This window comes from Mytilus trossulus, chromosome 6 (genome assembly GCF_036588685.1).
Source record: "Mytilus trossulus isolate FHL-02 chromosome 6, PNRI_Mtr1.1.1.hap1, whole genome shotgun sequence".
In the NCBI taxonomy this organism is placed as follows: domain Eukaryota; kingdom Metazoa; phylum Mollusca; class Bivalvia; order Mytilida; family Mytilidae; genus Mytilus; species Mytilus trossulus.
The window spans coordinates 23,283,908-23,299,615 of record NC_086378.1 but is presented as its reverse complement, the minus strand read 5'-3'; the positions used below and the strand labels follow the sequence as shown (position 1 = coordinate 23,299,615).

The 15,708-nt window shown below is 32.0% G+C and overlaps 1 protein-coding gene across 1 annotated transcript in view; it reads right to left on the bottom strand.

The window, feature by feature from the left end:
- The window catches only part of LOC134720947 (tetraspanin-9-like), a 30,706-nt gene extending 22,756 nt beyond the window's left edge, over positions 1-7,950 (bottom strand). The window contains exon 1 of the mRNA XM_063583552.1: positions 7,765-7,950. The gene's annotated coding sequence lies outside the window, so the exon portion shown is untranslated. The remainder of the gene's footprint in view (positions 1-7,764) is intronic.
- Positions 7,951-15,708: the final 7,758 nt, after the last annotated feature.

Genomic DNA, 15,708 nt, shown 5'->3' with positions numbered 1-15,708 from the left:
CAGGCACAAAGCCCCATATTCATGGCGCACGCGGTGTGTTGCCACGATGTCACAGACGCTATGGTTTGAATCTCGCTGAGGGGAGAACAAAAATTTAAGAATGCAAAATCGTTGGGCTAAATTTGATACAAATTTTATACCTATATATATCAATATGATTTTGGGTTTAGTTTCAAATTTGAGACGGGTTATATATCAATATGGTTTTTGGTTTATGATTGTATTTATAAGAATGTGAAGGCAATGTTTTATATTTGAATGAAATTCATTCACTGGTTGACAACTCACACATAATAAATGTCAAATTATATTGTTTACTTAATGATTGTGACACGAGTGCACTTAGCCTAGTACCTTGCAGCAAGATCACCGTATTAAGTACTCTACGGGCAAATATTTATGATGTTATGTTACATTACTGGTTCAGGTTAGAGCGAAGGTTAGCGCCTTTAAAACGTTTAAAGCTGCTGCATTTTTATGCACTTGTCCTTTGTCCGGAGCCTTTTCAGTGGTTTTCGTTTGTTGATGTGATGTGTTTTTTGTTTCTCTTTAGTATATAGATTTTACCGAAGGTTTTGCTGTTTGAATTGTTTACACTTGTCATTTTTGGGCCTTTTATAGTTTGCTGTTCCGTGTTAGACAAGGCTCCGTGTTACAGCTCGTACTTTACCCTATAATTGTTTGCATTGTACTTATTGCCAGTCGGATGAAGAGTTGTCTCGTGGGCACTTGTACCACATTTTTTTTATTTCTATAATAAAATAAGGAGATGTGGTATAATTGGCAATGAGAATACTATAAACAAAACTTCAAATGCAGTGAATGTAAGCAATTATATATGCCACTGTACGGCATCGACGATGAGAGAATCCATAACGTAACGTCAGCCATAAAATATCCCGATATGTCAAGATTAAGAAATAATTCTGTCGTATCATGCTCTATTCTCATTTTAACATGGATGGGCATTATATTTGTCGATATTTTACACTGAGCGTTAGCGAGGTGTAAAATGTGGTCAAATATAATGCCTACCCATGTTAAAATGAGCATAGAGCATGACACGAAGGAATTATTTCGATTTTAATACTAGTAGGACAAATACAGTGTTTTTATAGGTCGAAGCGTACGAAAATACCGTAAAAATGTTTGGCTTTTCCCGTTTTGTCCCCGAGGAGTCTGTGCATTACATTTCATATTTGATAAGTTTAAAAACTTCGAGCAGGGTAAATATATGTTGTTTTATAAAAAAATATAAGAAAAGTAAAAGGATAACGATGGAAATAACGTTAATATACACAGTAAGTTCGTGCGCATGTGTCAAACATATTTTTTATTCTCATTTAAACATGGCTTTGTTTACAAAGCGTAATAAGGACGTCATATTAGAATGTGAAACAACTAAACTAGAAACACCACGGCCTAAATTAAAACAAAACAATTTTACGAAAATATAATATAACAAAAATGAACCATAGAAAAACAACCATCGAAGCAGAACTTCAGGCTCCTGACTTTGGACAGGTACATGCAGAATGGGGTGGTGGGATAAACATGTTTGTGAGCTTGCAAACCTTAACCTTATCATATGGTATAGTGGTGTAACAGCACAATATAAGAACAATCTGAAAAAGCAGTTGTAATTGACTTTACTCAAAATATTGGTACGAGGCCCACAACAACTAATACAACAACAAAAGACACGAATCACCGAAATAAGAATACTCGCAGTTACAGAAAGCTAGTTCAAATGCAATTACAACTATTAGACGAGGAGTTGCCGTATAATTAACATGTACTAAAAATACCAATAAAGTTTTGTGTTAAGAGAATGTGAAAGCTATGAATGTTTAATATTTTAATGAAATCAATTGACTGGTTGACGACTCAAACACAATAAATGTCAAAGTATATTGTGTTCTTTGTTATCGTGACAGAAGTGCACTAGCACTATATATGCCGGAGGATTGCGATAATTCGGCCACACAAAAATAAATATGTAAATTCCAGCAATACTCAAAACTACGGAAGCCGATAAGGGACATTCAAAAAAAATAATTTATGTCGTTATTACGACATAGCATGTCGTAATTTCGACATAACATGTCGTTATTACGACATCGCTATGTCGTAATTTCGACATAACATGTCGTTATAACGACATCGCTATGTCGTAATTTCGACATATCATGTCGTAATAACGACATCACTATGTCGTTTTAACGACATAGCTTTGTCGTAATAACGACATCGCTATAATTAAAAGAATATGTATTATGATTGCCAAGAGACTATATGACAAAGAAATTAACAATTATACGTCATCATAATGTCCCCGATAATTATAAAAGCCCCCGCATGGTCAGCTATAAAAGAGGGAAGAAAGCTACCAGAGGGAGAGTCCCCGAAATGCTGTGTGGCAGACAGTGTTATTATTCAATTATTAGCTCCCTTGGTAAAACTCCAAATTTCATATTTAATGTATCCTATTGGTAAATAATTTACATGAAGCTTAATAAGTATATATTTTTTAATTGCATAGCTTTTGCTATTTGAATTCATTGGTTAAAGATATTTATTTATATTGTAAAGTTTAATATTTGCATCGTCGCAAAATCTTTGGTTACCTTCTTTGGATACCTTCAGTGAGAAACTTATATATGTTATAGATACCAATTCAGATAAACATACCCCATTGTGCTAGGGCTGTACAGTCAGACAAAGTCGTTTAGATTAACAAAATTCCGGTCGTAGACTAGTTATGCAGTCACACACGTTGGAAGAATGAAATGTGGAATTATTAGAGGACTGAAATTATACAATCAAGTCAAGCCAAGCTTTCCATCTCCCTTTAGATAAGCGCAAACTACATGGCTTCTTGGTATAAGGGTGTATTGAAGTATTGATAGCTCTATTTCTACTTTCAAACGTTGGGCACGCGCGATGTTCCTACAACCCCTAGGATTTAAAACAGAATCTTCGAAATTTCATCCGCAAAACAAAATAAAAATGTTAGAAAACACGAACCAATATTAAAACAAATTCAATATATGTTTTGAATTATGTTTTTACAGCTCTTGTTCATCTCCTAAGTAATATCTAGTTTATTTGAGGATTAAAAAAAGAAAGCTATGTGAAAAAAACGGATGTCCCCATCCAACGTTACATTTATGAAAAACTGTTTTAACTCTTATGTATAGTGATCCTATTTCTTATTCTCTGATCTTCTTGATTCTTGACAGGAACAACGATATGTGTCGGTTCTTTGTGGCGTTAAAGCCGTTATTTTACCAAATTTCATTTGACTCGACTGCATTCTATAGTAGAAAATGAATAAAAATAGTAAGACAATAATAACATCTAATAAAAGTACAAGTATTTGCCTCATGTGAGTTCAAATATTGCTGATTCAATAAAATCTGCTCTACACAGTCGTTTTTCAAACGGTAGCCAATTTGTCTAAGTTGATATTTCATTTTTCAAAGCAGTTAAGGCGTATTTTTTTTTAATAATTGATCAAAACAAAAATTAGAATTACGAAGAGTAAAAAATGCCAAGATTCTTCCCTTATTAACAACATATTTGGGTCTTAAAAGAATAAAATGCTTCCAAACATTACAAAACGGTAGTTAATTTTTCCAAGTGTCTGAAAACGTCTAAAATCCTAAAGACGTTAATTTCCGACGTTAAATGTGCTAAAGTTTCAATTAAATGTTTATGATAATTAAAACAAATCATGTTATGAAATTTGGAGAAAGATGTTAATGTTTACTGCCGGAAAAAAAAAAGTGCCTGTTGCTAAAGACTCTGCCCGGGGAAATAGGTTCGACACAGGTTAAATTTTGCAATTTTTATTAATTGTATAGCTTTTAACGCTTTATTCAAAAGAATTTGGAAATGTGGGGAAAATCCCATTTTATAAAATAAATTGAAATTTATGTTACGGAAGTACTCCGAAATAGATCATTTAAAGTCGTCACTTCAGTTAGGTGCAATCACCAATATCAAAACACTTAATACCAGTTCACGGAATGTTTTATTTCGCGATTTGTCCTGCTATTTCGTGATGAAAGTAATCCCTGTACTAGCGAAGCCGGAACTTTTCGTCAATATAAACTTGTGCATGAAATGGAGGTAATTGAAAGACGAATCCCAAACAGCAACGAAAACCGTTTCATCGAATTAAAAAAAAAACGGGATTATATTTTTATTTGTCGTTTTCGCGGAAGACCCAGGAGTAGATTACTATATTTTAAAATGTATATATCTGAAGATGACTTGGGAAATAATTCTCAAGCCAAGGTTCCAGTAATTGAAGGGGTGTATTTCGACAACTTATGTGTCAGGGAAAATACAATTCTATTCAAATTTAACCAAGGGTAAAAATGTTCGATTTACTTGCAGAGTGTCAGATATATTTGTATTGGAGATGAATTAAGATATAGAAATTTTACAATGACAGATGATATGCAACTTGAAAGTTAAACATCCTATGATAAAAAAAAATATGAAAACCGTATACATGTACTTCCGTCCCATCTTTCCTTCCTACATTACTTGCGACAGTACTGCATTTTAAGTTGAAATAACTTAAAGGGTAAACATTATTATATCGATTTCCACAACTCGAGGTAATTTTTTGATAAAATGACATCACAAAACGAACAGAACCAGAATCAACCAACAATATAAAAAACCGAATAAAACTTGCAAAAATTAATCGAAGTCAAAGACCCTCTTCGACGTCGCATTTTAAGTGTAACGTGTTGTAGGAATATCGTGCCCAACGTTTAAAAGCATTAGAGCAATAGATACTTCAATTTTCCCTATTACTAGAAGTCATGTAGTATGCGCCTATTTGAGGGAGATGGGATGCTTAGCTGGCAAGTTAGGCTTGCATTTGATAGTCATACCATTATCAACCTATTCTGTCAGTTCAACCATGTGACAAATCAAAAGTTTATTTGCCTCAATTGTCATTTTGAAAAATATATAAGTTTCTCACTGAAAGTATTCAAAGAAGGTATCCAAAGATTTTGCGACGATGGAAATATTAAACTTTACAATATAAATAAATATCTTTCACCAATGAATTCAAATAGCAAAAGCTATGCAATTAACAAATATATACTTATTAAGCTTCATGTAAATTATTTAACAATAAAATGCATTAAATATGAAATTTGGAGTTTTACCAAGGGAGCTAATAATTGAATAATAACACTGTCAGCATTTCGGGGACTCTCACTCTGGTATCTTTCCTCCCTCTTTTATAGCTGACTATGCGGGGGCTTTTCTAATTATTGGGGGCATTATGATGACGAATAGTTGTTAATATCTGTGTCCTTTAGTCTCGATCTTGGCAATTATAATACATATTCATTTATATATAGCGATGTCGTTATTACGACATAGCTATGTCGTTATAACGACATAGTGATGTCGTTATTACGACATGATATGTCGAAATTACGACATAGCGATGTCGTTATAACGACATGTTATGTCGAAATTACGACATAGCGATGTCGTTATAACGTCATGTTATGTCGTAATTACGACATAGCGATGTCGTAATAACGACATGTTATGTCGAAATTACGACATGCTATGTCGTAATTACGACATCAATTTATTTTTTTGAATGGCCCTTATCGGCTTCCGTACAAAACAGTTAGTGTTCCACTAGACAGTCATAGTAATAAAGGATTTATCAAAATACACAAAACTAAGGAGGGTCTGGATAGAGGTACATTTGCATTATGTAGTTTCTCTATTTTTATGCTGTTTGTCCTTTATTATCTTGTTTATGTATTATCTTAGCACCTCAATTTTGTCTATATAATATTTTTGATTGCCCACTTGTCTCTATTCTTATTTGTTGTTGCTATTTTTTTCGACACTGCTTGCACATTGTCAACACCTGGTAATCATAAGCCTCATGTATACATGGAAGAATCAAAGTGCAGGCATAGATTACCTTAGCCGTATTTGGCACATCTTTTTGGAGTTTTAAATCCTCAATGCTCTTCAACTTTGTACTTGTTTGGCTTTATAAATATTTTGATGTGAGCGTCACTGATGAGTCTTGTGTAGACGAAACGCGCGTCGGCGTACTAAATTATAATCCTGGTGCCTTTGATAACTTTTGGCATTTCAAACTTAAATGGTGTATACAATCAAAATAGAAACACGGGTCTAATGACATTGGATGCGATCGATCTTATTTATTGAATTTAATAATTTTTTATCTAATTAATTATTATCATGCAAAATAAACATTTTAAAGATAGTCACATTTATTCACAATTATTTGTAATTGACGCCTGAATATAAAGCAATAAAAAACCCTGCACGAATGATTATTCTGTGCCTTCAGTTTGTTGTCAAAATAAAGATATTCTTTTTCAAAAATAAATTGTACCTTTTCAATCAATTTCTATGGATTCTTTAAGACCTTTTTCTAAATGGTAATTTAAACTTAATATTAGAGTTAATTGAATTATCATGAGAAGAATTTAAACGATCCGATTCAAACATCCAACTGCAGTATATCAGAGTTCGTCCTTTGATAAGTCAATCACGTGGCAAAAAAATATAACATTTATCAAAGTTAAAATTCAAAACACATGCATGTATATATTGATGTTGATGTTTGAAAAAAGTCTAATGAGTTTCAACATGCTAGTTTTGATTTAATTTTCAAATTGAGTCTTATCAAATCCATTTTTCTCAAGTTTCGATAAATATACTTTAATTTGTATACATTTGAACTTAAATCATTTCTAATATTTATGTTCGTGATTTTAATTTTGACTGATATTGGCATATTTTCGAGTTAATTTTATCTTTATAAATACTGCTTCGAAAGAAAATGTAAAACAAACACAATCTCAACGTTTAATTTGCAATTTTCTCTCTAGCGGTTATGTTTTCAACGTCAAATTTGCGGGTAATTGGACACAACCAATGATTCGGAAGTTAAATCCGACTCCGATTCTATATCAAGCACGGGGACAAACTTTCTTGATAAGGATTTATAGGCACGAGTTGTTTCAAATATCGATGATATGAAAAACATTTTTGTCGGTATCAATACATAAAAACGTAAAAATAAGAAGTTGGTGTACGTTTGCTATCGTCCAAAACGACGTGACAGTCACAGAATGTGGTCATCTGACAACAACAATTGTTAAACTAGACCGTCTAGTCAGCTATGTAAAGCCTCTATATAACTACATAAGAAATGTGAAACAGTTCAAACGACAAATATGAGCCGACAGACCTGAACCAAAGACGACTACTGTTTTACCGGCTTCTGACATACATGGGTCGCAAACGTTTTTAGATTTTAGTGAAGGTTTTTTCGTTGATCCTTTTACGTATTTGGTTTCCATTTGTTTGGTTCGGAATAATGGTACCTGTTAAGAGTTTAATCAGAAACATGCGTCATTCGTCTTCCAATTGGTATCTTACGTTACGTTTGTAATATCAAAGTAGTGAAAAACGTTGAACAGTTGAATACCTTTTTTTCCCCTTTATATGTTGATACACATCTCTATTACAATATTCATTTAAGCCATTACTATTAGTTATCTTCATTATAGATTTTTATTTCACTTTAAATCCATTTAGCTATCACCGACATTTATCTTAATTAGACATTTGAAGAAGAAAAAAGCCACATCGATATTATTCAACACAGAACAATATTTAGTAATACATGTTCATAACTATAAATATGTTATATTAATTTCATTTTACCTGGATGATTGTTTTCTTCCTCAGGTTTGTAAATCCTTGAAATGTATGATATTAATTCCGCAGTCAATAATCTTACAGTGTGATAAATCAGGATATGCAAGAGTGACGTTTACAACGAAAGATCAATAATATCTTCCCTCTTCAGTGGAGCTACGTCATGAAACTAGACCGTTCACTTTTATTTTAAATACCTTTTCACAATGGGTCAGTATTCTTCTATCAGAAATCAATATCTTTAGAGCTTATATTTGCTTTTATTTTCTTTGTATATTTACACTTAATTTGAATTTTAAATGCAAACTCACATTTTATATATCTTCATGTAAAGATAAATAAATACGAAACGCCGTTTTTAAAGTATTTTTTTAAAGGCTGGGGCGTTCGCTTATTTTGAAGCAAATTGTTAACCGTTCAGCTTCCTTTAAATTGATATTTTTATGGAATATAACGCTCTCTTATAGTTTTGGCTTTATTAATATCTATGTTTGCCTGTGGTGCGTATATATAAGGAAGGTTCGTCATCCAGGTTCGGTTATGGAAATGCGTTCCTAGCTTATAGTTGCGTAAGAATAAGGGTTCATTATATTCCTTAATTGGATGTCTGTAGTTTTTAAACTTTACTTTGCTATCTTTGTGTAAGGAAGGGTCCAATTTGGCAGGCGTCCGAAAAAGAACCTCCAAGTTTTTCACATGTTTTTTTTTTTACCCCCTCCCCCTTTACTAACACCCTTCTTAATTTAAATTGGGAAACATATTGACCAATTATGATATATGTAAAATCAATAAACAAAACTTGCAAAAATGTGTTAATGAAATTGTTTTTTTCTTCGTTTGTATAATATATTTTACAGAACGCCATATATATCTTTTTTGCAACATTATTCTAATTCACAAAAATCAGATTGAAATCTGTATTTCGTAATTTAAAAAACTGCATGTATGTGTTTTAAGTAATGTAATAAGTACCATCCCCTTGAGTTACAGGAGTGTTTGGCATGCTATTCCTTAAGAAATATCCTGTATTAACTAATGTACTTATAAATATAAGATATCGAATTTAAAAAGATACTACACTTGTTGCAATTTTTAATTGGGGCCAAACTATGTTTGATTTGTTATGTCAGTATTTCTTATTATAAACTGTTTATTATTTTATATAGATGCAGGGTCTGGATGGGGTTTACACAATAGTCTAAGAGAAGTTTTGTCAAAAGAATAAAAAAAAAAAAAAATAATGGGCTGCTGAGATATAAGGAATAGAGAAAAATGGGAAAACATTAAAACAATACAGATAATTAACTTAAGTTAACATATTAAAAGCGCGCATTCAGACCCTCGTAGATGTACGCAATACCATCTATTATGAAGGAAATCCTATTGTTGTATGATAGATAATCTACTATAATACAGTATAAATACGTAGTTTATCGTATCACTATCAACAATACTTAGTCTTGTTATCGAGAACACCCGTGGTAATATTGTAATATTAGACATTTTTATCACAGGCACTTGTCTCAATTTCCCCCTCCCCCCCACCTATATACCTTTATATAACACCAAGGTATAAAGGAAATTATTTTTTGAGACAATTAAGTGCCTGTGATCATTAAACAATGTATGTATCTCAGTCTATAAAATACCGATTCAAACTTACTTTTATTGGTATAGAATTACAAAATCTCTAGAATAAAGTTTTTAATCAAATTCTACATAAAATATGAGCCCAACGCGTTTACATTATGAAGATTGAAATACATGCAATAAACCTTCACTTGATAAGCCCAGCTAGGCAATTTGATATTAAACCCACAACTTTAAATGACTGCGTGTTTCAAGTGCACCAAATGTTAAAGTTTTAAATGGAATGTTTTGTATGAATAAGCCGAACGTTCTGAATATATTTTTAAAAAAAACCCATATAAATGCAGCAAGTTAGTATAAATATGTTGTGACCTCCATGTTTTATGTTCTGTCGCTATCACAAAGACAATATATTGCACTGAATACAGTTTTTAAATACCACGCTGTAATCTTTTGTAGGCGCCGTTCTCTTATCTGCTCTTTGGAACGTGCTGCTTATATTTTTCATATAAGTTTGAATGTTTCATTATTAATTAATTATTTTGAAATTTAGCTTAATCTTACTTTTTATTAATTTGCTTGAAATCCGTGATAAAAGAATTATGTTTTATTATTTGAAAGTGACTTATAGACCCAATGGGTCGGGTGTATTTTAATGTGTATGAAATATATTGTACTTTACTGAAATGTGATTACACATGTCACTATAATAAACATTTACTTACTTTACTTACTTACTGCTCGTTGCTCACTCCTTTGTATGTGCCGCTCGCTTCTCTACGCTTGCGCTAATCTACTCTTTTATATGTGCAGCTGTTTTGTGGCTGCTACTCTTCTTTTATATCAAGACAAAGTTGTTATGCATTATAGCTTACTTAAATTCATTTATAAAACCACCCGAACAGCAGCAATCGGACATGACCTACAACATTCAAAAGGGCCTAAATTGCCTGTCACGATTTGCTAAAAAAATGTTGCTGTGTACGAAGGAACTATTGTAAAAGGGTTTTAAATGGTTGGAGACATTTGAAATTATAAAAAAAAATCTTGATTTGGTCGACTGCTATCACAGACGACAATTTATATTAAGTTCCACATATTTTAGCCGTATTCCTGACTCTTCCTATTCTCCTCTGGTATAACTAGTCAGCAGATTTGTAAAATTGCTGCCGAAAAAAGGCACGACGGATAGCACTAATGTGTGCGTGCGTGTTGGGTTGGGGGTTCTTGAGAGGAGATGTAACGAGGGTGTTCCTTTCCCAAAACCTGTTTTTCTTGTTTTTTTTCTTTCTCTTCACTCTTTTTTACGTTTCTAAACCACATATAAAAAGCGCGTTGACCCCTTTTTCGAAGTAGAACAGGTGCTGATTGCATATTCTAACTCATAATCTTTATTCACTTCCGATATTTTGTGGGCTTTGTTTTGCCAAGTCTTTTAATTATGTTCAACTTTGAGTTTTGTTGGGTTTTGATTGTCTATTCGTCTTTATCAGTTTGCCATAATGCTGCTTGACTTCCTTTTACTTTTGAATGTTTTAAATATCTTCCTTGTATCTCCCCCTATAATTAAAATCATGTAGTACAAATGTATGACGTATATTTTATTTATAAAATAATTGATACCTATTGGTATCTATTCGTTCTATATATATTTTATATGTATTTTCTTCAAACGATCATTTCTTTTCTTGAATAGACCAATCTTTCATGTTGCTCCTTGAAAAGAATGTTGTCAAAGAACTGTTTTGTTTCGATAAATTTTATATGACGAACGTTACGTTACACAGCCTTTAAATAAAAATCTTTTAAAGGGTTAATGAAATAGTTTTAGTATACACGATCTTGAACATTCCATATTGTCAATTTATATGGTATTAGTTGTTAACCTGCTTTTAATGGCCGAAAGACATGTAAATAAGTAAATAGCTACCAAATAGCTAATTGTTTATATTACTGCATTAACAAAATCAATAGGTTCCAAACGAACAAATCAATTCATGTATTGAAACACCATGAAACTATTGACATAATATATCATGACTTTTAACACTTATTCGGAGATCTTTTCAAGAATTTATTGTTTTTTCTATTAAAATCATGCACACTATTTCTGTATATTGTTTGTACCATATATTCTTTAATTGTTTTTATTACTTTACATTGTAGCAACCCCCTTATTCTCCTAGCATTGTCTATAATTGTTTTCTATTCTGAAAATCCATATGGTAACCCATATGAACGCTTTAAAAAAAACTTAACAACTGCAATTTTTATACGTGTGCATGTAAAACAAATTTTGTTGTAGAAGGGTCTTACGATAATATTTCCTTTCGTATGAGGTAAAACAAAATTCTCTATCAAGCTAGAAAACTGTAATAGAACAAAATCAATGGTCTGTTTTCCTATATCAAGCACTTCTTGAGGGCATCTCTTGGTTGTTTCAATAATATAAAATGTTACATGTACTATATGTTTATGTAAAAGGCAAAACGTATTGAGTTTGCTGTTTTTCGTTTGTGCCATCATCATGGACATTATTTTGAAGGATATCATTATGGTGGACATTATTTCGAAGGATATCATTATCATGGTGGCAAAAGGAGGGAAAACACACGGACACCTGTATTATATGTCTGAAAGAAAATTTCAAATAAACATCAAAGCTATTTTTAAGTCAACTTTCAGTCAGTCATCAGGGAGCTGCAACGATTGTTTACAGAATTAGGAATCCGCATCCGACCGTCCGTTTCGTTCGTCCATCTGTCGTTAACCGCAATATTACTTGAAACTTCACAGAGTATGGATACGGAAACAAATGACATTTAGTACAGCTATTATGCATAATATGTTCATGTACTATTATATTTTTTAACTTAACATAGACTAGTCTCCAAAATTTCTACGGACCGACTTGTCTAATAATACTTTATTGCAAAAAAACATGAAACCCTGACGGGTTAAAATGCAAACATAGTACAATGTATACACAAGTGACAAGAAACATAACTATACATGATAAATGTTTTTAAAAAGTGAAGTTGATATTAATAACATATATCTATATATAGATGTATATAATAATTGACCAATGTGGACCTTATTTTCGCAATTCCATAGATTGCTTTATATAGTCTACAACACTAGACAAAATATCTTTATTGGGATCTAGAATAGTTTTAAGTTTAGAGTTTGAGTCAAGCTGGTTAAAATTAGGATAATGGGTTTTAATTGCATTTATAAGGGCAATTATTATATTGGTGGCAGTATAAGTCGGGGAAAAACTTTTATTAAGCGCCAAAACTACAAACTTATATGAAGGAAATTGACGAAATCGGGGAGTTTATAGCTATGTTAATTTACGTCCAAGAGAAGGTCGTTCCTTCAGGTTAGAACATCTTAATACTATTACTTAATTTATACATGTATATGTAATTCACACATGCTATATGAGTTCGTATATTGTTAATATGTAAATGTTCTCTGTAACAATTGTTTTAAGAGAATAAAGTATTCATTCATATAGTGAGGATAAATATGTATAAACCCTGGAATATGTTATAGTACATTTTGTATTTGTTTCGATCATAACCCTTGTCAGTGGTTGTCTTAAGTTTTATCCTTTTCACTTTTTCCTATATTCATTTTTTGATTTTGTCCCTTAGGGTTTGGTTGTTGATGTCACATCGTCTCTAATAATACATTTTCCACCAGTTTTGGGACGACTTAGAGCTCAACGCATGCACTTTTTATAATTTTCTACATTTGTCTCGACTCGGCCGATTCCGTACCCTCGTCTAACATAGCAGAAGAGTATCGGATTCTACCGAGGATTGCCGAATACATTTCTATTGAAGAACTAGGTTGAGGGGGGGGACAGGGGTAAGGGAGACAGGGAGAAAGGGGTAGGAGAAAGGAGAAAGGAGAGGAAGGCTGGGAGAAAGGAGAAAAAGTTGGAGAAAAAAAAAATATGAAAAAAATAAATTATCTCTCTTTTTTCCGGTAAATAAAAAAAAAATAAGGAGAAGAGGGGTAGGAGAAAGGAGAAGAAGGGTGGGAGAAGGGATAAGGGTACCCCCTGCCCCCCTCTAGGTTCACCTTTAGACAACTTTTGCGTTTTATGTCGTAAAGTTGCTGTCACATTGACGTATTTTCCACATCTTCAAAAAATCTCATGCAATTTTAATTATCTAATCTTTCGCGTGCATGCTCGGTCATCATTATAGAAACTCCTTTCTTTAATTGTATTACTGAATTGAGATCTTTGCGGATGTTGATTTTGGTAAACCGATCGACAATACATGCATATACATATGACCATTATGCCAACCTTCTTCCTTTAATTGAAGAAATAAGTTGTAATTATTACCGGAATTGATATTGAATTACATTTCTAAGATACTAACTAAAGTATCGTGGAATTGATTTCTCATTCCTGACTCCGCATATTTTGAACTGAGAGAGACAGGAATGGTTTAAGAAAACAAAACGCTTCATATGAAATCGTCAAAGTGGTGAATATTTTTTCTTTTGATTGTCATCAATAAAATGAAATTAATCCATTTTATTTTAACTTTTATCAGTGTTAAATCATGGTATCCTGTTCAACCAATTAAGAACTTTCCACTTAAGAACAGTTGTGAAATGTAAGTGAAGCTTTTTGATTTAAAAGAACCAATTAAATTTAATGTATTCTAAACACAAATTTAAAATTCTATAAAGATAGTTTCTGTTATCGTCACGAAGTTAAAAGGCCAATTTATCCCGATTGTACTTCACACCGATTTAACTCCACACCAGGATCTTCGTTCAACAATGTTCAATCATCTTTCATATTCGCTAGTATATGTAAAAAAAAAAAGAGATTTTTTTTTCTGTTTCTGCAAATTGACAAACATTTCAAACATATACTTACGCTCTGATGAGCTTTTTGTCGAATATAAGTCACAGCTAGTATCATATAGCTTAATTTGTGTATATAAGACATTGAGACTATAGTCCCTATTATGTGTTATTCTGATTCATACTCATATTATAAATGATTAGTTAAAGATAACTTGAAAGTTCAATCTAAATTGAAGTGGTAAATTTTAAGTTTATATAAGAACATGCACATCTGAACAACAGCCAAATTTCTAAAATATTTAGGTAAAAATATGTCTAAAATAAGAAACGTTGAGATTTCGGAATTAATATTACTTTTCTAACATACCTTATAACATTTCCATTAATTTCAAATATAATATAAGACGTCTTACCAATTTTAGTCGGATGGCCATTATTTAAATTATATATATTTCTCCCATGATCATGTTGTCTGTTATAGTAAGGGGACGTGGTATGCTTTATAGCGTACTATATGCGGTATGGGCTTTGCTCATTGTTGAAGGCCGTATGGTGACCTATAATTGTTAATGTTTGTGTCAATTTGGTCTTTTGTTGATAGTTGTCTCATTGGCAATCATACCACATCTTCTTTTTTTATATTGACAATAAGACACCTATAGTAAGCAGGTCCGTAAGATGCACCATACGGCCTTCAATAATATTCTAACCCCATGCCGCATTATAAGCAAGCTATAAATAGCCAAGGCATGACAAAATGTCATTCGGCTCAATCGAGAAAAACACGGCCGAATTAATATAAAAATTTATTATCATATACATCAATGAGCGACCACTGAATTAAAAAAGAGACAAAGAGAGATAACTCTATAATTATTATAATGGGGAGGGTTGAGTTGAGTAAATTAAAAAAAAAGTATTTCTCTACCCATACTTGTTTCAATTTACAAACATGTATTTGATAAGATAATAGTCAAGTTATAAAATAAGATGAGATGGTATGAGTGCCAATGAGACAACTCTCTACCAGCGACCAAATGACAAAGAACGTGATAAAATGCAATGTCTCCCCATTAATCGCCATTCAAATCCGAAAAGGAAGAAAATATCAACTTTGCTTTAATAAAAAAAAAGTTTATGGTGAATTAAAAGTTAAACGGGTCTTACTTTTGAATTACACTTTACTTTTTATAATAACGGAACAATTAGATTAAGCCGAAAATGAAACGATTGGCAGAAAAAAATATATTCATCATTTATTTTTGCAAAGGCTTAATTTTTATGATAAAGAGAAGTATATATTTTTAATATAGCCGGTTTTTCTGCGCAACAATTTAAATTTAACTTTCAAGTTCTATATACATATGTGATCATATGTCTTGAATATTATTGCAGAGAAATAACAAATCCCAGTTTTAACTAAATTTGTTAATATTGGTTGGTGCATTTTGTGAGTCTGTTACAAGGTTTACCATTCATATTACAACCAAGGTTTGGCGACTGAAATTCTCTACTATA